Source organism: Mobula hypostoma, chromosome 9 (genome assembly GCF_963921235.1).
Source record: "Mobula hypostoma chromosome 9, sMobHyp1.1, whole genome shotgun sequence".
In the NCBI taxonomy this organism is placed as follows: domain Eukaryota; kingdom Metazoa; phylum Chordata; class Chondrichthyes; order Myliobatiformes; family Myliobatidae; genus Mobula; species Mobula hypostoma.
The window spans coordinates 49386122-49410720 of NC_086105.1; the positions used below are offsets into that span (position 1 = coordinate 49386122).

General features: G+C 43.5%; 1 protein-coding gene across 4 annotated transcripts in view; it reads right to left on the bottom strand.

Moving 5' to 3' along the window:
* svopl (SVOP-like) overlaps positions 1 to 22434 on the bottom strand; it is a 131031-nt gene extending 108597 nt beyond the window's left edge. For 2 of the 4 annotated variants that reach the window (XM_063058265.1, XM_063058261.1), the window contains exon 1: positions 22345 to 22428. The gene's annotated coding sequence lies outside the window, so the exon portion shown is untranslated. Of the gene's footprint in view, positions 1 to 14930; positions 15094 to 22344 lie in introns of those variants that run through there. The other 2 variants (XM_063058264.1, XM_063058263.1) reach the window with 2 other exon arrangements.
* Positions 22435 to 24599: the final 2165 nt, after the last annotated feature.

Below are 24599 nucleotides of genomic sequence, written 5' to 3' on the forward strand. Positions count from 1 at the left end.
CAGTTGATAGGTAAAGTCAGGTAGATGGGAAAGCTAAAGGGCTAGAGATGAAGGAATCTGATAGGAGAGGAAAGGAGATGGGGCACCAGGGGGAGGTGATAGGCAGGTGAGAAGGAATGAGCAGCCAGAGTGGGGAATAGAAGATGAGGGGAGTTTGACCACCGGGAAGTTCAGCTTTTGGCAGATGGAATGAAGGTGCTTGACGAAGCGGTCCCCCAATTTATGACAGGTCTCACGCACGTAAAGGAAGCCCCATGTCAAACCGGATATAATAGGCAACCCCAGCAGATTCACAAGTGAAGTGTTACCTCGCCCGGAAGGACTGTTTAGCACCCTGAATGAAGGTGAGGGAGGAGGTGAAGGAGGAGGTGAATTGGCTGGTTTAGCACTTTGGCCACTTGCAGGTATCAATGCCAGGAGGGAGATCAGGAGGGAGGGCTGGATGGACAAGGGAATCATGGAGGGAATGATCCTTGTGGAAAGCAGGGGTGGGGGGGGAAGAGGTAAAGATAGGTTTAGTGGTAGGATCCCTTTGGAGATGGCAGAAGCTGCAGAGGCTGATGGAATGGTAGCCAAGGACAAGTAGAACTCTATCAGTGTTAAGGCCACAGGATTATGGGGTGTGCACGGATGTACGAGAAATGGAGGAGATGTGGGTGAGGGCAGCATCAATGGTGGAGGAAGGGAAACCCTGTTCTTTGAAGGAGGAGGACATCTCTGTTGCCATGGAAATCAAAAATTCACCCTGGGAACAGATGCTTTAGAGACAAAGGAAATGAGAAAAGGGAATAGCATTTTTACAGGAGACAGAATGAGAAGAGGAATTGTCAAGGTAGCCATGAGAATTGGTAGGTTTATAAAAGATTTCAGTTGACAGTTTGTTTTCAGAGTCGAAGACAGAGATATCAAGAAAGGAGAGGGGGTGTTAGAAAGGAAGCAAGTGAATTTAAAGACAGGGTGGAAGCTGGAGGCAAAGTTGATGAAATTGGCAAGCTCATGGGTGCGTGAAGCAGCACCAATGCAGATATCAATGTGGCGGAGAAAGAGTTGGGGAGTATTACCAGGGAAGGCTTGGAACAAGGACTGTTTTACGTAGCCAATGAAACTAAAGAGGTTAGGGGCAGGGAATTGAAAGTTAGTGAGGAGATCAAGACCAAGAGAACTGTCACAGATGTAGGTGGGAAGGGAATGAACCAAAGGGATAAAATGGAGGCAAGGTATGAGAACGCTAGTTCTGTGGGGCTGGAGCAGGCAGAGACAATGGGCCTATCAATAGAGTCAGTTTTGTGGATCGTGGGTAGAAGGTAGAAGCGAGCGGTGTGGGGTAAGAGAACTATGAGTTTGGTGGCAGTGGATGGGAGTCTGCTAGAGTTGATTAGGTCAGTGATGGTGTCAGAGACAGTTTTCTGATGGTCTAGAGTGGGGTCTTCTTCAAGGGGTAGGTAAGAGGAGGTGTCTGAGAATTGCCACTCAGCTTCAGTTAGATAGAGGTCAGTCCACCACACTACAACAGCACCCCATTTGTCTGTGGGTTTCATGGTAATGTTGGGATTGGTGTGGAGAGAGTGGAAGGCAGTGTGTTCAGAGGGGAGTGAGGAATACTGTATTTGAGCTGGTTGATGTCTCGTCAGCAATTAGAAATGAAAAGATCCAAGGCAGGCAGAGAACCAGCGCAGGGTGTCTAAGAAGAGGAAAAGGGTTGGAGATGGGAAAAGGGATCGTCAGTGCAGGCTGGGGAATTCTTGCTGAAGAAGTGGGCTCAGAGATGGATGTGATTGAAGAAGAGCTCAGTGCGTGGCGGGCACGGAACTCACTGAGGTGCGGGCAAGGTAAGGCCCTTTCTGAGGGCAGAAATTTCCATCTCAGTAGGGGAAGGTCGGCGGGAATGATAGTGACAGGGATGAGAGCTATGATTGAAGGGGCGGGGGAGGAGAGTGGGAGGTGTGGAGGGTTAAGGTGTTCAGGAGAGGTGGGGAGGGAGGAAAATGGAGACTCCGAGGACCCAAGAGGTGACGTTGTTGTTTTTTGTTGCATGTCATACATGGACCAACAGAGAGCTTTCCAGAACCATAGCAAACTCCTAATGCATGTAAATATATCTGGCAAATAGAGTTGATCCTTGAATCGTTGAGAGTCAGAGCTGAACGGTCTGCTTCTACGTTGTATGCTTCTACAACTCTAATACAACTCAAGCAGCTGCTTTAAGTACCATTTGTTTGGTGATCAATATTAATCACAGAGCTTTATATATTATAGGACGAAGCAGATTGCAAGTACTTGGCCAGGCACCACAGGCAATCTGTTTATCTGCTTATCAATACTTCCTACCAGAAGATTGAGAGGGCTTAAATGACATGTAGTACAACTTTTTTTGAAGTGATGCATCATTTGTGTTTTCCCTACAAGAACTAATAAACTACAGGTCATACATACAAAGTGCCAAAACGAGCCTGTATGGTTTTCCAATCTTTAAGTGTTCCCATAGCAACCTCCATGAATAGCTACAATCACAATAGTCATTAATATAATTGTGTGTCATGGGAGAAAGCACATGATTCACACCCTCCAACCCATGTAATTTTATCTTTTGAACCTCAACCTGACCGTGTGAAGGTAAAAGACTTCTCTGATTTCCCATTTCAAGTTTGTTGTAAATAATTTATAGTGAGAACAACACTTCTGAGGAGGAAAAGATTTAACAATTTAAAGACAAAAGCATCATTGAGGTATTAATGAAGCAATTCTGCACATTATAGAACCATTGCATTCCTTCCTTCAAATCTAGCTGATTATAATATCCAGCTTGAAATAGTTCAAAGTTCAAAGTAAGTTTATCATCAAAATACATACATAGGTCACCATGTACCACCCAGAGATTCATTTCCTTGTAGGCAATTACAGTAGAACAAAGAAATACAATAGAATCAATGAAAAACTGCACACAAAGACTGACAAGCAACCAATGTATAAAAGAACACAAACTACAAATAAAAAAAAGCGAACAAAGAAATACTGAGAACATGAGTTGTAGAGTCCTTGAAAGTGAGTCCATAAGTTGTGTTCAGTGACCAGTTCATTTCTAAGATGAATGAAGTTACCCACGCTGGTTCAGGAGCAATCTGCTATTATATAGAATTATTCAGTCTCTGGTTTTGAGAGGAGTTATGCATTGTGACCAGAGGAAAAATACCTTCATTTTCAGAGTGTGCTTAAATCCAAATTTATTACCCGAGCCTCATTGCCATTGAGACGGTGGTAGTAAACAGTCATCTCGAATTAGTTTATTCCCTGTGAAGATATTCCAACAGAACTGTCAGCAGATCATTCCCAACAATGATAACAGTTCTATACTTTTAAAAATTTCTTTGACAACTGGACATCATTAACAAAGCCAGCATTTACTGTATTTCCCTAACTACCCATGAGAAGGAGTTTAACTACTTTCTTGAAACAATGCCATACTTCTGGTGAAGGTGACCAGAAAGTGCTGCTGGGAAAGCAGTTCCAGGATGAAGACTCCATGACAATGAAGGACTAGCAAGAGATTTCCAAGTCCGGATAGAGTGAGCCCTGGCAGGATGAGGGGGAGGGGGGTGGAAATTGAATGGGTTGCATTCCCATGCACCTCCTGGATTGTCCTTCTTGATGGTAAATGTTAGGGCGTATTCTAGATTTAGGGTATATAGCACATATTAATTTCTTCAGATTTGAATGTCGATTGTAGATTGAATTTCTAATGCAGCTCTGAACAATAGTCTGCCTGGAGCTGCAGTTTGGGGTTCATTACAAACCAGGAAACAACCATTCACTTGATGCCTGCATATGGGGTGGGAGGGGGAGGGAGGGGGCTAACATTCATTTTGGGTGAATGGAGTGTGGGTGTGAAGAAGGATGTGTTTGGAAAGTATAAGCAATTCAAAGGAAGCATTGTAGACGCATTATAACTAGACACACACATCAAAGTTGCTGGTGAACGCAGCAGGCCAGGCAGCATCTCAAGAAGAGGTACAGTCGATGTTTCGGGCTGAGACCCTTTGTCAGGACTAACTGAAAGAAGAGATAGTAAGAGATTTGAGAGGGGGAGGGGGAGATCCAAAATGATAGAAGAAGACAGGAGGGGGAGGGATGGAGCCAAGAGCTGGACAGTTGATTGGCAAAAGGGATATGAGAGGATCATGGGAAAGGAGGCCTAGGGAGAAAGAAAAGGAGGAGGGGGAAAAAAACCCAGAGGATGGCCAAGGGGTATAGTGAGAGGGTCAGAGGGAGAAAAAGGAGAGAGAGAAAAAGAACGTGTGTATATAAATAAATAACAGATGGGGTACGAGGGGGAGGTGGAGCATTAGTGGAAGTTTGAGAAGTCAGTGTTCATGCCATCAGGTTGGAGGCTACCCAGACGGAATATAAGGTGTTGTTCCTTCAACCTGAGTGTGGCTTCATTTTTACATTAGAGGAGGCCGTGGATAGACATATCAGAATGGGAATGGGACGTGGAATTAAAATGTGTGGCCACTGGGAGATCCTGCTTTCCTCTGGCGGACAGAGCGTAGGTGTTCAGCAAAGCGGTCTCCCAGTCTGCGTCAGGTCTCACCAATATATAGAAGGCCACATCAGGAGCACCGGACACGGAATATCACCCCAGCCGACTCACAGGTGAAGTGTCGCCTATGTGGCCTTCTATATGTAGCCCCCCCTGGCCACCCTCAGGGTTGCTTGGCTCACTGTCGTCTAGGGAAACAGCCTCGGCCCCGCCAAATTGGGTAATAGTTTGTTTGGATGCTGTGTGAGGTACCCCACCCCGCCCAAATAACAGACAATACACCAGATGCAATTAAATGATTTACAGTTTATAGATATTACTGGAACTATATAATTAAGAGAGAATAAAATAAAAGGAAAATAAAAGGCGCCACACTTATCAAAGTTCAATCTCTTCGTGCACAATACAGTTGGAGCTCAAGGACCTTCTTCTTCACCCAGCGACCCCTCGAACCACCACGACCGGCCGCCTGGGACCAACAACGGTGGTCGACCAGACGCTCCACACGAGTCCATCTCCGTCTCCTTGCTGAACGCCCTCCTCAGGGTCCGACCCCGTTAGCGGACATCACAGCACCTCGTCTATCCTCTGTCTCGCTCTCCCGCCTTCTGCCCCAAAACCCCGTGCATACAGTATCTTCAAATACACCTAAACCATAACTATCCCAATTGGGTAATAGCACCCTCTTATCACCCTCTAAACCAAAACAAGCTGCTACCGCAAACTTTCTCAGCGTTTAACACAATAAAGCCGCATTCCCCACATTAACATAACAAAGACGCCGTTTTAATTAGCCTCCGCAGTAACATAAAAGTCGAAACCCCCTTACATATATATTGGACAGCTTCTTCCACCAGGCTACCAGACTGGTTAATTTATGCTGACACGACTGTGTTTCTATGTTATGCTGACTATCCTGTTGTACATACTATTCATTACAAATTACTATAAATTGCACATTGCATATTTAGACAGATGTGATGTAACGATTTTTACTCATATATATGAAGGATGCAAGTCATAAACTCAATTCAATGGCTCTTTTCACCTTACATAGCCTACTTCTGTTTAAATTCGTCACTGTCTTGATAAAAAGTCATCACATCTCTGCTGATAACTTCAAAGGATTTTTCTTACCTATCCAATTTCCCCAACTTTCTCGAGAGAGTTAAAGAGTAGGGTAACAGACCCTTCTGCCTCAATTTCACCCACGTGACCAGATAACCTCAAACAACAGGAATTCTGCAGATGCTGGAAATTCCAGCAACATACATCAAAGTTGCTGGTGAACGCAGCAGGCCAAGTAGCATCTATAGGAAGAGGCGCAGTCGACGTTTCAGGCCGAGACCCTTCGTCAGGACTAACTGAAGGAAGAGTGAGTAAGGGATTTGAAAGCTGGAGGGGGAGGGGGAGATGCAAAATGATAGGAGAAGACAGGAGGGGGAGGGATAGAGCCGAGAGCTGGACAGGTGATAGGCAAAAGGGGATACGAGAGGATCATGGGACCAAATAACCTACTGACTTTCAAATGTAGGGGGAAATCCATGCACTCACAGGGAGAATGTACATACTTTGTACGGACAGTGGCGGGCGAGCTTGTGCACTCCAGCCCCTCAGCCTCACACTTCACTGTCAACAGGAAAGCAGTGGGCATTGATTGATCAGGGCCAAATATTAGCCTCAGTTCTTAACTTACATTGACCTAAGTTCAAACTAAGGGTACTAGTTTCAAGTATTCTAACATACTTAATTTGTTGTTTTGCACACAGGAATGTGTTTGATATTATCATCTCCAAATAGTTAAACAAGTTTCATTAATTTCCCCGTTTAGTTGCTTTAAAATATGTAAACACATCTGTAGTTGTGATTTTTCAATTAACAAGAATGTACAAAGTGATTGGACAGGTATCAATACTTCTTTTCTTTTGTTTAGACTTATTTTCCCCTCATGCTCTGCTGTGCTTTCCTTCAGAACAATCTTTCCCTTGTACCATCGTCTTTCTCTTCAATGAATGTGCTCTATTTAGAACCCGGAACAGGCTTGCTGTGATTCAATAGACAAAGGCAGAATAAATTGCTTATTTTTACATATCTGGGTGCATTGTTTTTAGATAGAAGAACACAGAACACTATAGCACAGTACAGGCACTTCAGCCCATGATGTCGTGATGGTCTCTTAACCTCCTCTAAGATCAATCTATCCCTTCCCTCCTACATAATACTCCAATTTTCTATCATACACATGCCTTAAATGTCAAAGTTCAAAGTTAAATTGTCAGAGTACATACTTGTCACTACATACAACTTGAGATTCTTTTTCCTGCAGGCACATTTACCAAATCTATAGAATAGTAACTAAGTAGGATAATGAAAGAGCAAAAGCATGGAAGACAAACTGTTGAAATGCAACTACAAATAAATAGCAATAAATAATGAGGGCATGAATTAACAAGATAGAGTCCTTAATGTGAGATAATTGGTTGTGGAAACATCTCAATATGTGAGTGTAATTATCCTCCTTTTTCCAAGAGGTTGATGGTTGCAGGGTAGTAGCTGTTCTTGAACCTAGTGGTTCTAATGTAAGCCTCTAACACCTCCCCTGGCAGGGCATTCCATGTACCCGCACTCTCTATGTAAAGAATTTTTGACATCTCCCCAATAATTTCCTCCAATCATAAAATTATGCCTCTTTTTGTTAGTCATTTCCACCCTGGGAAAGAAAGTCTCTGGCTAGCTATGTCTCTATGGCTCTTATCATCTTGTACCCCTCAAGTCACCTGTCATCCTCCTTTGCTCCAAAGGAAAGGATATTCTCTGCTCTATCTCTCCATTTACTGTTTTATTGCTTCAGGCTGTGAGAGTGTGCTTGGGACTCACCAGTTCATATTTACCCATTCACAGAGAATTTATTTGGCCATGTAACAAAAAAAAACCACAGATGAAGTCAGAATTTTGCAAATTCAGCATCCCTCTAATTCAATAAAAACACATACAAATAGGAACAAATATAAATACTCAGCCCTGAGTACAGTAACTATACTCAGATACTGGTTACAGGGCACTGGAACATTGAACACGAGTGTTTCCTCTTGCAACGGAACCCTCTATTGGAAGGGCATATATACAGAAAGGTACCAGAAAAGGGACAGTAACATCATGAAGGATCCCACATACACTGTTCATGGACTGTTTGTCCCTCTCCCAGCAGGGACGAGGCTGTGCAGCGTCCATGCCAGGCCTCCCAGACTCAAAAACAGTTACTTTCCCCAAGCAGTAAGGCTGATCAACACCTCCACCCATTAACCCATCCCCCACCACTACTTAGTCACTTCCTGTCAGTGTCACCTTGTGTACAGACACTCCTGTGCCTAATGTCACTTTATGCACAAAATTAACGTATGGTATACAAGCTATCTTATGTATTTATCTCCCCTCATTCTTCTATGCTCCAGGGAATAAAGTCCTAACCTATTCAACCTTTCTCTGTAACTGAGTTTCTCAAGTCCTGGCAACATCCTTGTAAACCTTCTCTGCACTCTTTCAACCTTATTTATATCCTTCCTGTAATTTGGTGACCAAAGCTGAACACAATACTCCAGATTCGGCCTCACCAATGCCTTATACAACCTCATAACATTCCAGCTCTTATACTCAATACTTCGATTAATAAAGGCCAATGTACCAAAAACTCTCTTTACGACCCTATCTACCTGTGACGCCACTTTTAGGGAATTTTGTATCTGTATTCCCAGATCCCTCTGTTCGACTGCACTCCTCAGTGCCTTACCATTAACCCTGTACGTTCTACCTTGGTTTGTCCTTCCAACGTGCAATACCTCACACTCGTCTGTATTAAACTCCACCTGCCATTTTTCAGCCCATTTTTCCAGCTGGTCCAAGTCCCTCTGCAGGCTCTGAAAACCTTCCTCACTGTCTACTACACCTCCAATCTTTGTATCATCAGCAAATTTGCTGATCCAATTTACCACATTATCATCCAGATCATTGATATAGATGACAAATAACAGTAGACCCAGCACTGATCCCTGTGGCACACCACTAGTCACAGGCCTCAACTCGGAGAAGCAGTTCTCTACTACCACTCTTTGGCTTCTTCCATTGAGCCAATGTCTAATCCAATTTACCACCTCTCCATGTATACCTAGCGACTGAATTACTAACCTCCCATGCGGGACCTTGTCAAAGGCCTTACTGAAGTCCATGTAGACAATATCCACTGCCTTCCCTTCATCCACTTTCCTGGTAACCTCCTCCAAAAACTCCAATAGATTGGTCAAACATGACCTACCATGCAGAAAGCCATGTTGACTCTCCCTAATAAGTCCCTGTCTATTCAAATACTTGCAGATTCTGTCTCTTAGTACTCCCTCCAATAACTTACCTACTACCGACGTTAAACTTACCAGCCTATAATTTCCCGGATTACTTTTTGATCCTTTTTTAAACAACGGAACAACATGAGCCACTCTCCAATCCTCCGGCACCTCACCTGTAGACAGCGACATTTTAAATATTTCTGCCAGGGGCCCTGCAATTTCAACACTCGTCTCCTTCAAGGTCCGAGGGAACACCCTGTCAGGTCCCGGGGATTTATCCACTTTAATTTTCCTCAAAACAGCAAGCACCTCCTCCCTTTCAATCTGTACAGTTTCCGTGATCTCACTACTTGATTCCCTTAATTCCATAGACTTCATGCCAGTTTCCTTAGTAAATACAGCCGCAAAAAACCTATTTAAGATCTCCCCCATTTCCTTTGGTTCTGCACATAGCCGACCATTCTGATCTTCAAGAGGACCAATTTTATCCCTTACAATCCTTTTGCTCTTAATATACCTGTAAAAGCTCTTTGGAATATCCTTCACTTTGACTGCCAAGGCAACCTCATGTCTTCTTTTAGCCCTCCTGATTACTATCTTAAGTAGTTTCTTGCACTTCTTATACTCAAGCACCTGATTTACTCCCTGTTTCCTATACATTTCATACAACTCCCTCCTTCTTTATCAGAGTTGCAATATCCCTTGAGAACCAAGGTTCCTTATTCCTATTCACTTTGCCTTTAATCCTGACAGGAACATACAAACTCTGCACTCTCAAAATTTCCCCTTTGAAGGCTTCCCACCTACCAATCAGATCTTTGCCAGAGAACAACCTGTCCCAATCCACGCTTTTTAGATCCTTTCTCATTTCTTCAAATTTGGCCTTCTTCCAGTTCAGAACCTCAACCCTAGGACCAGATCTATCCTTGTCCATGATCAAATTGAAACTAATGGTGTTATGATCACTGGAACCAAAGTGCTCCCCTGCACAGACTTCCGTCACCTCTCCTAACTCGTTTCCTAACAGGAGATCCAATATTGCATCCCCTCTAGTTGGTCCCTCCACATATTGATTTAGAAAACTTTCCTAAACACATTTTACAAACTCTAAACCATCTAGACCCCTAACAGTATGGGAGTCCCAATCAATATATGGAAAATTAAAATCCCCTACCACCACAACTTTATGTTTCCTGCAGTTGCCTGCTATCTCTCTGCAGATTTGCTCTTCCAAGTCTCGTTGACTATGGGGTGGTCTGTAATACAATCCCACTAATGTGGCCATACCTTTCCTGTTGTTCAGCTCCACCCATAAGAACTCAGTAGACAAACCCTCTAATCTGTCCTGCCTGAGCACTGCTGTAATATTTTCCCTAACAAACAATGCTACTCCCCCACCTTTCATTCCTCTGCCTCGATCACATCTGAAACATTGGAACCCTGGAATATTAAGCTGCCAGTCCTGCCCCTCCTGCCCCTCCTGTAGCCAAGTTTCACTAATTACTACATCATAATTCCACGTGTCAATCCACGCCCTCAACTCATCCGCCTTCCCCGCAATACTCCTAGCATTGAAATATATACACCTCAGAAGATTTTTACCACCACTCACAACCTTTCTATTAGCGGATTTGCTTGAACTTTTAACATCATTTATTTTCATAGATACATTTGGGATATTTAAGAAACTCTTAGATTGGCATATGAATGATAGGAAAATGGAGGGTTATGTAGGAGGGAAGAGTTAGATTAACATTAGAGTAGATTAAAGAGTAGACACAATATTGGGGCTGAAGGGCTGGTACCGTGATTTAATGTTCTACGTTTTAACTGCATGATTTTTTCATATTATAAAGGCTGGCTTGATGGACAAGCTGGTATTTCCACTTAATTTCTCCATACTAAGAACAGTCTATAAATATTGAAGAACAAACCAGATTACTTTACTGCATCATGCTCATGGGCTCATTCCCAGCACAGTGGCTGCCAATGCATTCCACTCATTGAGAGAGAAGTGTTGTCTCAATGGAGGCTTTCTAACAAACTGAATCGTCTTGGACATTTTCCAATCAGGAAAGGAGGACAGATTTTCAATACATCTTATTATGTTTCACAGAACATCACAACTGCACCTCCAAAATAATCAGTGAACATAACTGAACAGGCAACCTTTATTGTGCACAGGTTGATCCCCAATAGCAAATAACATTTGAATCATTTTTTGAATAACTCCAGTGAAATACGGCAAAACACAAGTCAGGCAGCAGCTATGGAAATGAATAAACAGTTGGCATTTCGGGCCGAGACCCTTCTTCAGGGCTGGAAAGGCAGGGAGAAGACGCCAGAATAAAATGGTGGGGGGACGGGAAGGATGATAGCAAGAAGGATATAGGTAAAGCCAGGTAGGTAGGAAAGGCAACTGGCTGAAGAGGAAGGAACCTGATAGGAGAGGAGAGTGGACCATAGGGGAAAGGGAAGAAGGAGGGGATTCAGGGGGAGATGATAGGCAGGTGAGAAGATGTAAGAGGCCAGAGTGGGGAATAGAAGAAGAGGGAAGGGGGAAGGATTTTTTTTACTGGATGGAGGAGAAGGAGGAGGTAAATGGGCAGGTGTAGCACTTTGGCTGCTTGCAGGGATAAGCGCCGGGAGGGAGATTAGTGGGGTGGGACAAATGGACAAGGGAATTATGGAGGGAGTGATCTCTGAGGAAAGTGGAGAGATGAGAGAAGGTAAAGATACATTTGGTGGTATGATCAATTTGGCAATGGCGGAAGCTGCGGAGGAAGATGCATTGGATGCAAAGGCTCATGGAGTGGCAGGCAAAGACAAAAGGAACATTGTTAAGGCAGCAGAAAGATGGGGTGAGTGCAGATGTTGGGGAAATGAAGGAGATGCAGGTGAGAACAGCATCAACAGTGGAGGAAAGGAAACCTCATTCTTTAAAGGAGGAGGACCTCTCTGACGTCCTGGAACGAAAAGCCTCATCCTGGGAACAGATGCAGTGGAGACGAAGGAACTGGGAACAGCATTTTTACAGGCAACAGGATGGTAAGTGGTTTAGTCAAAATAACTTTAGGAATCAGTAGCTTTATAAAAGATGTCAGTCAACAGGTTTTCTCCAGAGATAAGACACAGCAATTGAGAAAGGGGAGGGACATGTCAGAAATGGACCAGGTGAATTTAAGGACAAGGTGGAAGTTGAAGGCAAGGTTGATGAAATTGATGAGATCAGCATGCGTGCATGAAGCAGCACCAATGCAGTCATCTATGAAGTGGAGGAAAAGTTGTGGAGCATTACCAGCAAAGGCTTGGAACATGGACTGTTCTATGTAGCAAACTGAAAGGTAGGCCTCAGGTCTAGAGAAAGTGGGAGGAGCCAAAGTAAAAGTTGTTAAGGGTGAGATCCAGTTCTGCCAGATGGAGGAGGGTGGTGCTGGAGGTGAACCGGTTGGTTCTTTTATTGAAAAAGAAAGCTGAATTAGTCTTTTGTAAGCTTTATCTATTTACATCTTCCTCACCCTTGCAGACAAATTTTAGTCAGTCTTTACAGCTGATGTTCCCTTAAGTTTAAAAGCAATATTTTGTGGAATTTGAGGAGAATGTTTGGAGAATGAAAACCCTGGGACTAATCTGGGTGTAATGGTTCAACGGGGATCTCCCAAGGATAGCCACAGGCAGAGCTAAAAGCAATATGGTATACTCCCAGCCCTAGTAATGCTGTAATCCAGGATTGTTTGCAAGCTAACCACAGAATAAGTGTGCAGAAGCCATTGTAAATTGTTTTCGTAATTAATAGGTCGACTTGAGGTTTGGCAGTCCTACTACACCGATACATGAATGATGGTGAATAATTCAATATTTAATGAGAGCAGTGCTATCAAAGAACCTTCTGTATCCTTGGTGAGTACACCTGGTGGGTGAGAGGGAAAGACACGTCTGAAGCAACTGCAGCCATGGTCAACCAGAGATGCCATTTGGGTGATACATCTCAGCTTCTTGCCAAGGTTCTTGTATCACAGAAACCAGTGCCCAGCCAGCCCAGTCTCATCTTTGTGATACCAGGAAGTGGTTCTGAGCAATGGAGACAGAAGCAGTTATGAGGCCAGAACATATCGCAGCTATAGTAATGAAGATCTACACTTCAGAATTAGCTGTGTCCCTATCCAAGCTGTTCCAGTACGGTTGCAACTCTGGCATCTGACCGACAGTATGAAAAATTGTCCTGTTATGTCCCATTCACCAAATCGGTATTGGTTGGTTATTGCCACGTACAATCTGATAAAGTGAGAAACTTCTGTTTTGTGTGCTGTCCATACAGATCATGCAATACACTGAGCTAGCATAATGGAACACAGAATGAAGAATATATTGTAATGCCCATAAAATGTTGGAGAAATCCAGCTGAGACCCTTTTAGCCCAAGATATTAACCGTTCTTTTAAATTGTCATTGTTTTATAGTTGAGTGGGTATAATCATGGCTTGCATCTTGCATAAACAAGAAATAGATCATTCAGTCGGAATAAAATTGAATGATCTATTCTTTATCTATGCAAGGTTCAAGCCGTAGATGTTACCTGACCTGCTGTGTTCCTCCAACATTTTGTGTGTGACACTCAAGATTTCCAGCATCTGCAGAATCTCACGTCACAGAATATAGCCGTGGAGATAGGCAAATAAAGTGCAAGGGGCATGATGAGGTAGACTGCGAGATCAAGAGTTTTAGCCTATGACAGGTCTTTTCTAGAGACTGATAATAGTGGGATAGAAGCTGACCTTCTGCCTGGTGGTCTGTGCTTTCAGGCTTTTGTACACTTTATTCTGCATTCTGTCATTGCCTGATGTAACAGCTGAGTTTGCAAAAACAAGACAATCTGCAGATACTGAAAATCCAAAGCAACACACACAAAATGCTGGAGGAACTCAGCAGATGGGGCAGTATCTATGGAAAAGAATAAACAGTCCTCGTTCTGATCTGAGGCCCTTCTTCAGCACTGAGGGAGGGGGCTAGACGCCTGAATTAAACGGTGGGGAGGGGAAAGAGGCTAGCCAGAAGGTGATAGGTGAAGTCAGGTGGGTGGAAAGGGTCAAGGGCTGGAGAAGAAAGAATTAGATGGTTGGGAAAGAGTGGACGAGGAGAAAGGGAAGGTGGAGGGGACGGGGGTGGGGCGTGGGGGGAAGTAATGGGCAGGTGAGAAATAGTAAAATGTCAGAGTGGGGGAGGGGTTATTTTTATTCACCAAAGAGAAATCGATAGTTATGCCATCAGGTTGGAGGGTACCCACACCGAATATCAGTTGTTGCTTCTCCATCCTGAGAGTGGTCTCATTCGGGCACAAGAGAAACGGGAATGGGAATCGGAATTAAAATGTTTGGCCGCCAACAAAGTCCCGCTGGCGGCGGATGTGCTCGACGAAAAATGCCCCCCCCCCCCCCCCCGTTTACGGCGGGTCTCACCAACGCAAGGGAGGTCGCATCGGGAGCACTGGATATAAAAGACGACCCCAGCAATTTCGCAGGTGGATGAGTTTGCATATCACCACAACACCCCGCAAGGTCGGTGGACACTAGAAGAAGTCAGCAGCGAAATGATATTTAATCTGGAAATCGGTGTTCCAAAGTGAAGGGAGTTATCACGGCATGGAGAGTGCGACTTCAAAGTAAGCCCCAGCACAAACTCACAGTACCTTCTCCCACAAATGGCAAGTACAACTGCGTTAGTCTGGTTCCTGCAGCGGCTTTCTCAATAAGTTTATCCTGACTGTTTTTCTTCCCCATAATGTTACCATTGAATGCAAAGCTCCAGCTGCTTCATATTTTTAGAGAGGAAGTAGGAAGAAATGTACGTTTAAAATATAATAAATATTTTGCCCTCTTACGAATATTGCCCTTCGGGTTCTTTACTCACGTGTAGTTAGCGAGGGCGTTTGTTAATATTTTTCTTTAGATTTACTTTCTTCAGTCTCGCAATAATAAAAACAAACACAGTCTGTATTTCAATTGACCCTGTTTTAAAACACCGTGTCATTTACTCTCTGAAAGCATTTCATAAACCTACCTTCCAGTCACTCCAACAAAGGGGAACACTCTGTTTTGCTCCATTATAAAAGATAAAGAGAAACTGGCTGGTAAGTGAGTTCCAATTCTTTAGTTACAGAGTCATTGTACAGAAAATATCCTTTTCTCTCTTCAGATATAAAACCGGTAAACAGGTTACACCCGTCAAGAAACTTAAATACCCGCCTCTAATTTCTTAAAGGGGTTGGCACACCACAACTAACGTCACTGAATTAATGATCTGCAGAATAGGGAAGGCTCACATGTTGAAAATGGTATCGATGTTAACGTATTTTGGCATCCATCCCCTTTAATGTGGTGGGAATTAAGTGGTAGAGTGTGTGGAAAATACCAGGACTCAATCAGTGTGAAAGTAAGAACTGCCCCTAACACTTGGTTATAAGTAATTAATCTTCATCATTTATTTTGATTAAATATTCAATATTTGCTATTGAGTTCATCCAATTTGTTGAAAGCAATAACACAAAATGTTGTAAGAACTCAGCAGGACAGGCAGCATCTATGGAGAGGAATAAAGAGTTGATGTTTCAGGCTGAGATCATTCACCAGGACTCAGTTGTACCTTTCTAAGACCATTGCTGAAATGGCGAATAATTAAAAGCCCTCCAACCTCCAGATTTGAATATCCAGACCAAAAGACATGGGAGCAGAATTTGGCCATTTGGCCCATCAAGTCTGCTCCACCATTCAATTGTGGCCGATCCTTTTCTTCCCCCCTCCTCAGCCCCACTGTCCAGCCTTCTACCCGTAACCTTTGATGCCATGGCCAATCAAGAACCTATCAATCTCCACCTTAAGTACACCCAATGACCTGACCTCCATAGCCACCTGTGGTAACAAACTCCACAAAATCACCACCTGCTGGCTAAAGAAATTTCTCTGCATCTCTGTTTTAAATAGTCGCACCTCTATCCTAAGGCCATGCCATCTTTTCCTGGACTCCCTGACCATGGAAAACATCCTTTCCACATTTACTCTACCTAGGCCTTTCAACATTTGAAAGGTTTAAGAACATAGGAAATAGGAGCAGGATTAGGCCATCTGGCCAGTCAAGCCTGCTCCGCCATTCAATAAGATCATGGCTGACCTGACCGTGGACTCATCTCCAGCTACCTGCCTTTTCCCCATAACCCTTAATTCCCCTGCTGTGCAAAAATCTATCCAACCTTGTCTTAAATATATTTACTGAGGTAGCCTCCACTGCTTCATTGGGCAGAGAATTCCACAGACCACCACTCTTTGGGAAAAGCAGTTCCTCCTTATCTCCATCCTAAATTTATGCCCCTGAATCCTGAGGCTGTGTCCCCGAGTTTTAGGCTCAACTACCAGTGGAAACAATTTTCTTGCCTCTATCTTATCTATTCCTTTCATAATTCAATATGGTTCTAAAAGATCTCCTCACATCCTTCTGAATTCCAGTGAATACAGTTCTAGGCAACTCAATCTCTCCTCATAGTCTAAACCCTTCACCCCTGGAATCAACCTGGTGAACCTCCTCTGCAGTGCCTCCAAAGCCAGTGTATCCTTCCTCAAGTGTGGGGATCAGAATTGCACACAGTACTCCAGGCGCAGCCTCACCAGTACCCTGTACAGTTGCAGCATAACCTCCCTGCTCTTAAATTCAATCACTACAACAATGAAGGTCAACATTCCATTTCATAGTCATACTTTATTGATCCCGGGGGAAACTGGTTTTCATTACAGTTGCACCATAAATAATAAATAGTAATAAAACCATAAATAGTTAAATAGTAATATGTAAATTATGCCAGGAAATAAGTCCAGGACCAGCCTATTGGCTCAGGGTGTCTGACCCTCCAAGGGAGGAGTTGTAAAGTTTGATGGCCACAGGCAGGAATGACTTCCTATGATGTTCTGTGTTGCATCTTGATATCCTGCTGCACCTGCAAACCAACTTTTTGTGATTCATGTACAAGCACTCCTAACTCCTTCTGCACAGCAGCCTGCTGCAATCTTTTACCCTTTAAATAATAACCTGACCTTCCATTTTTCCTTCTAAACTGGATGACCTCACATTTACCAACATTGTACTCCATCTGCCAGAACCTTTCCCACTCACTTAACCTATCTATATCCCTTGGCAGACTCTCTGTGTCTCCTGCACATTTTTCTTTTCCACTCAATTCAGTGTCATCAACAAATTTAGATATGCTACACTCGGTCCCCTCTTCCAGATCATTAATGTATATCATGAACAGAGATCCCCCTCATCCTTCTAAGTTCCAGCGAGTATAGTTCCAGAGCCATCAAACGTTCCTCATATGATAACCCTTGCATTCCTTGAATCTTCCTTGTGAACCTCCTCTGAACCCTCTCTAATACCAGCTTATCTTTTTCGAGATGATGAGCACAAAACTGTTCAGAATACTCAAGGTGAGGCCTCACTAGTGTCTTATAAAGCCTCAGCATCACATTCCTGCTCTTGTATTCTAGACCTCTTGAAATGATTGCTAACATTACATTTGCCTTCCTCACCACTGACTCAACCTGCAAGTTAACATTTAGGGTGTTCTGCACAAGGACTCCCAAGTCTCTTTGCACATCAGAGTTTATGATTTTCTTCCCATTTAGGAAATAGTCTGCACATTTATTTCTTCTACCAAAGTGCATGACCATGCATTTTTCAACATTCTATTTCATTTGCAAATTTCTTGCTTATTCTCCTAAATTAGCTCAATCCTTCTGCAGTCTTCCTGATTCCTCAACGCTACCTACCCACCACCAATCTTCGTATTACCTGCAAACGTGGCAACAAAGCCATCTATTTCATCATCTAAATCATTGATGAACAACCTTCAAAAGCAACGGTCCCAACACCGACCCCTGCGCAACACCAGTAGTCACTGGCAGCCAACCAGAAAAGGATCCTTCTATACCCACTCAGTGCCCCCTACCAATCAGCCAATGCTCTAACCATACTAATAGCTTTACTGTAATACCATCAACTCTTAACTTGGTAAGTAGCCTCATGTGTGGCATGTTGTCAAAGGCCTTCTGAAAATCCAAATATACAACATCCATTGCATCCCCTTTATCTATCTTACTTGTAATCTCCTCAAAGAATCCCAACAGATTCGTCAGACAAGATTTTCCCTTAAGGAAACTGTACTGACTTTGTCCTACCTTGTCCTGTGTCACCAAGTATTCTATAAGTCATCCTTAACAATTGACTCCAGCATCTTCCCAACCACTGCAGTCAGGCTAACTGGTCTATAATTTCCTTTCTGCTGCTTCCTCCTTTCTTAAAGAGTGGAGTGACGTTTGCAATTTTCCAGTCCTCCGGCACCATGCCAGAGTCCAATGATACTTGAAAGATCATGACTAATGTGTCAATAATCTCTACCACTACCTCTTTCAGAACCCTATGGTGCAGATCATCTGGCCCAGGCGACTTATGTACCTTTTGGTCTTTCAGTTTTTTGAGCACTTTCTCCCTTCTAATAGTAACTGCACTTACTTCTCTTCCCTCACACCCTTAATACCTGGCACACTGTTAGTGTCTTACACAGTGAAGACTGATAGTAAAGACAGTGAATACTCATTTACTTCATCTACCATCTTCTCGCCCCTGTTATTATTTCCTCGGCCTCATTTTCTAGTGGTTCTCTATCCACCCTCATCTCTCTTTTGTTTTTCGTATACTTGTGAAAGACTTTTCTATCCGGCTTGATATTGTTAGCTAGCCAGCTTTCATATTTCATCTTTTCTCTCATAATGATTCTTTTAGTTGCTTTCTGTAGATTTTCAATGGCTTCCCAATCCTCTATCTTCCCGCTAATTTTTGCTTTGTTGTGTGCCCACTCTTTTGCTTTGACTTTCCTTGTCTGCCATGGTTGTACTATATTGCCATATCGAGTATTTCTTTGTTTTTGGAATAAATCTTCCTCATTTTCCCTAGAAACTCAAGTCATTGCTGCTCTGCTGTCATCCCTGCCGACATCTCCTTCCAATTTACTTCGGCCAACTTCTCTCTCATATTACTGTAACTTCTTTTACTCCGCTGAAATACTGTTACATCAGACCTTACGTTCTCCCTTTCAAATTTCAAGTTGAACTCAATCAATCACTGTCTCTTAGGGGTTCCTTTACCTTAAGCTCTTAATGGTCTTCAATTTGTTACATATCACCCAATCCAGTTTAGCTGATCCCTTAGTAGCTCAATGACAAACTGCTGTAAACAGCCATCTCATAGACCTTCTACAAATTCATTCTCCTGAGACCCATTACCACCTGCTTTTCCCAATCTACTTGCATTTTAAAATCTCCCATGACTAGCATAACATAGAAACTCTACAGCACAATACAGGCACTTCAGCCCACAAAGCTGTGCCAAACATGTCCTTACCTGAGAGATTACCTAGGGTTACACATAGCCCTCTATTTTTCTCAGCTCCATATACCTATCCAGGAGTCTCTTAAAACACCCTATCGTATCTGCTTCCACCACCGTCGCCGGCAACAAATTCGACGCGCTCACCTCTCTCTGTGCAAAAAACTTACCCCTGATATCTCCCCTGTACCTACTTCCAAGCACCTTAAATCTGTGCTCTCTCGTGCAAGCCATTTCAGCCCTGGGAAAAAGCCTGCGACTATCCACATGATCAATGCCTCTCATTATCTTGAACACGTCTACAGGTCACCTCTCATCCCCCGACGCGCCAAGGAAAAAAAGTCGAGTTCACTCAACCTATTCTCATAAGACATGCTCCCTAATCCAGGCAACATCCTCGTAAATCTCCTCTGCACCCTTTCTATGGTTTCCACATCCTTCCTATAGTGAGGCGACCAGAACTGAGCACAGTACTCTAAGTGGGGTCTGACCAGGGTCTTATATAGCTGCAACATTACCTCTCAGCTCCTAAACTCAATTCCACAATTGATGAAGGCCAATGCACCATATGCTTTCTAAACCATAGAGTCAACCTGCGCAGCAGCCTCGAGTGTCCTATGGACTCAGACCCCAAGAGCCCTCTGATCCTCCATACTGCTAAGAGTCTGACCATTAACACTATCTTCTGTCATCATAGTTGACCTACCAAAATGAACAACCTCACACTTATCTGGGTTGAACTCCATCTGCCACTTCTCAGCCCAATTTTGCATCCTATCAATGTCCCACTGTAACCTCTGACAGCCCTCCACACTATCCACAACACCTTCAACCTTTGTGTCATCAACATATTTACTACCCCATCCCTCCCCTTCTTCATCCAGGTCATTTATAAAAATCATGAAGAGTAGGTGTCCCAGAACAGATCCCTGAGGCACATCACTGGTGACTGACCTCCATGCAGAATATGAGCCGTCTACAACCAATCTTTGCCTTCTGTGGGCAAGCCAGTTCTGGATCCACAAACAATTTCCCCTTTGATCCCATGCCTCCTTACTTTCTCAATAAGCCTTGCATGGGGTACCTTGTCAACTGCCTTTCTAAAATCCATATACACTACATCTATGGCTCTACCATCATCAATGTGTTTAGTCACATCCTCAAAAAATTCAGTCAGGCTCATAAGGCATGACCTGCCATTCACAAGGCCATGCTGACTATTCCTAATCATATTATGACTCTCCAAATGTTCATAAATCCTGCCTCTCAGGATCTTCTCCATCAACTTACCAACCATTGAAGTAAGGCTCACTGGCCTATAATTTCCTGGGCTATCTTTACTCCCGTTCTTGAATAATGGAACAACATCTGCAACCCTCCAATCCTCCGGAACCTCTCCCATCCCCATTCATGATGCAAAGAGCATTGCCAGAGACTCAGCAATCTCCTTTGCCTCCCACAGTTGCCTGGGGTACATCTCGTCCAGTCCTGGTGACTTGTCCAACTTTATGCTTTCCAAAAGCTCCAGCACATCCTCTTTCTTAATATCCACATGCTCAAGCTTTTCAGTCTGCTGTAAGTCATCCCTACAATCACCAAGATCCTGTTCCGTAGTGAATACTGATGCAAAGTACTCATTAAGTACCTCTGCTATCTCCTCCGGTTCCATACACACTTTTCCACTGTCACACGTGATTGGTCCTATTCTCTCACATCTTGTCCTCTTGCTCTTTACATACTTGTAGAATGCCTTGGGGTTTTCCATAATCCTGTCCGCCAAGGCCTTCTCATGGCCCCTTCTGGCTCTCCTAATTTCTTTCTTGAGCTCCTTCCTGCTAGCCTTATAATCTTCTATCTCTCTATCATTACCAAGCTTTTTGAACTTTTTGTAAGCTTTTCTTTTCTTCTTGACGAGATTTACAACAGCCTTTGTACACCACAGTTCCTGTACCCTACCATCCTTTTCTTGTCTCATTGGAATGTACCTGTGCAGAACTCCGCGCAAATCTGCTCTGAACACTTGCCACATTTCTTCCATACATTACTCTGAGAACATCTGTTTCCAATTTATGCTTCCAAGTTCCTGCCTGATAGCCTCATATTTCCCCTTACTCCAATTAAACGCTTTCCTAACTTGTCTTTTCCTATCCCTCTCCAATGCTATGGTAAAGGAGATAGCGTTGTGATCACTATCTCCAAAATACTCTCCCACTGAGAAATCTGACATAACATTGCCCTTTTCGCACACCTTTTCTATTTCTCATTGTAATCTATTGTCCAATCCCAGCTACAGTTTGGAGGCCTGTATAAAACTCCGTTTACCCTTGCAGTTTCTCAATTTTGTGTTGGGCACGTGGCCAAGTGGTTAAGACGTTCGTCTACTTACCTCAAGGTCGCTAGTTCGAGCCTCAGCTGTGGCAGCGTGTTTGTGCCCTTGAGCAAGGCACTTAATCACACATTACTCTAGTCTGTGCGAGGAGTGGCACCCCACACAGACTTCCAACCTGCGCCTTGAAAATGCATGAAAATGCCCGACGCAGGCCTCTCATGGTCTGAGTCGACATTCCCTCCCTCCCTCCCCTCTGCTTCTCAACTCAACCCACAAGGATTCAACATCTTCCAATCCTATGTCACATCTTTCTAATAACTTGTTGCCATTCTTTACCAGCACAGCCACACCCCCTCTCCCTACCTTCCTATCCCTCCAATGGCCCATACATTTAAATTCAAATCATTGGACAAAAATAAAAAATTCCTTTTCTTCGATTGTTAGATAGAATCAAAAGCTGTTTCAGCAAAAAAGCCATTTTAAGATTCAAAATTTACTTCACACGTGCATTTCAACATACTGTGAAATGCATCATCTATGTTAATAGACAATGCAACCAAAAGTGTGTTGGGGGCAGCCTGTCAGTGTGGCTTGACATTCCAGCACCAACAGAGCATGCCCACAATGTGCAACAGAACAACACAGAACACAACAGGCAACAAATAAACAGCAGCAAAAACAAACCCCGTTTCTCCTTCCTACCCAAACACATACACAGTCTTTTAACCCTAGGATAGGCCTCCTGCAGGCATCAGCTTCAACCTCCCCAACAGACTTGCAGACATTAGCAGACTCAGCTCCGGCGAATGGGACTCGACTTTGGCCCATGTTGATTGTGACAGCTCTTTGAAAAGCTACCCATTAATCATATTACCTCACACATTGCAAATATTTCCTTTTTAAAGTTGATATTTAATTTACTTTTAATTGCTTTTGGGTCTATTCACACAAGTTGTGAAAAGGAGTGGGTGATTTCTGTTGTAACGTGAACATTATTAAAAGTAAGTTAATACTAAGTAGGATAATGGGGGGTTTTACTTCCGTTCTTTTTACTTCTGGTGGGCTTTGTATATAGTGTTTTCCGCAGACATCAGGACCATGTGCTCCTGCATCATGATACTGGCCCAGAGGCAGACAGTTCCATGGAGTTTCCATTTGTGAGTCAGACTACGGTGGAAGCATGTCCACCAGTGACTTTGCCAGAGGGCGAGATGCTGGCAGAGGGGTCGGGGTCCCCTGAGGGGGATGGACATTCTCACGCAGACACGCAGACCCCTCTCATGCCCCCAGAACCAGATGCACCCAAAACACTCTCACCAGCGGTGCCTGCTGGGTCACTGGGGGTTGTGCGCAGATCACAGCGCACTCGTAAACCTCCTGGCAGACTGAATCTTTGGCGGGACAGTTCTTTTTTGTTGTTGTCAGACTGAATGTTGAATCTGTCACATTTTCCAGATGTTTTGTATTGATAAACTGTTGCTGAAATACGAGTATAAGTTTTCTGGGGTACGCAAGTTAATATAACCACTGTTTTTATTTCCTAGTTTTTTACATTTGGGGATGTTGGATTTTAAAGGGGGAGAAGTGTTGTAATGTGAGCATTATTAAAAGTAAGTTAATACTAATTAGGATAATGGGGGGTTCTACTTCCGTTCTTTATACTTCCGGTGGGCTTTGCATATAGTGTGCCTGCCATGCCGTACGGGTTGTAAAAGCCTCTGTATATACATAACGGTTTTGAAGTTCGAGATAAAGTTGTTTCTTTGGCATGAAGTTGTTGAGTGTGCCTTTTTCAAAGTAGAAGTTACTACAATTTCATATATCGCATTTTTGAATGTTTACCAAGAACTTGGGAAATTGAATTCCATGACTTTCTCCACTAAGTGTTCTTTGTCAGTAATCTACATTCCCAGATTTATACTATCCATTTTTATCTTTTAGCTTCACTCAAAGATCTGGATAACTTGCTGAGCAATATTCCTCACTTTCCAGGAAGCCAGGTGTAGTTAAGATTATGCAAAGCTACTGATGTTTGATTAATTCTAGTATTTTACATACTGTAGCTTGGGTTGGGGAGCACTGGGAAAGACGCCAATACATTTTACTAATTATTTGGGAGGGCTAAGCTTAGGGAATACTGGTGGTGAACTGACCTTTGGATTTAGTGGTACTGTAGGGAGGGATGAGAGGGTGCAGGGGATAGGTAGAAGAAATGTCCAGTTTCATCAAATGATCCTGATCTGGGTAAGAGTTGATCCTTAGTTAGAGCTTTATTGTCATTGTCAGCTCCCAGAATAATCAATTCTATTTCCCTCCAGTTCATTCTTTCTCATGTGCCGATCGTTTCCATCCTGGTTCTCCCACCACCCTCCTAAATCAGGGACAATTTACAGTGACCAGTTAATCTGATAATCAGCACATTTTTGGAATGAAGGAGGAAACCCATGTGGTCATGGGGAGTACATTCAAACTCTGCCTGAGGTCGGTATCAGACTGTGAGGCACTGTCTAATATCTGTAACCAACTTTTTTTTGCACAACAGGGAGGATTTCCCTGTGGCGAATTATTTTAATTCCACCTCCATTCCCATTCCAACATATCAGTCCATGACTCCTCTATTGCCATGATGAGGCCACTCTCTGGTTGAAGGAGCAACACCTTATATTTCATTTGGGTAGCCTCAACCTGATGGAATAAACATTGATTTCTCTAACATGTAGTAATTTCCTCCTCCCATTTTCCTCTTCCCCAATCTGGCTCCCCTCCTATCCCGTCTCCTCTCCCCACCTGCCCATCACCACCTTCTGGTGCCCCTCCTCCTTCCTTTTCTCCCATGGTCCACTCTCCTCTTTTATCAGATTCCTTTTTCTTCAGCACGTTACTTTTTCTGCCTACCACCTTCCCAGTTTCTCACTTCATTCCTCCTCCCCACCCACTTACCTTCCCCCTCGCCTGGTTTCACCTTTCAC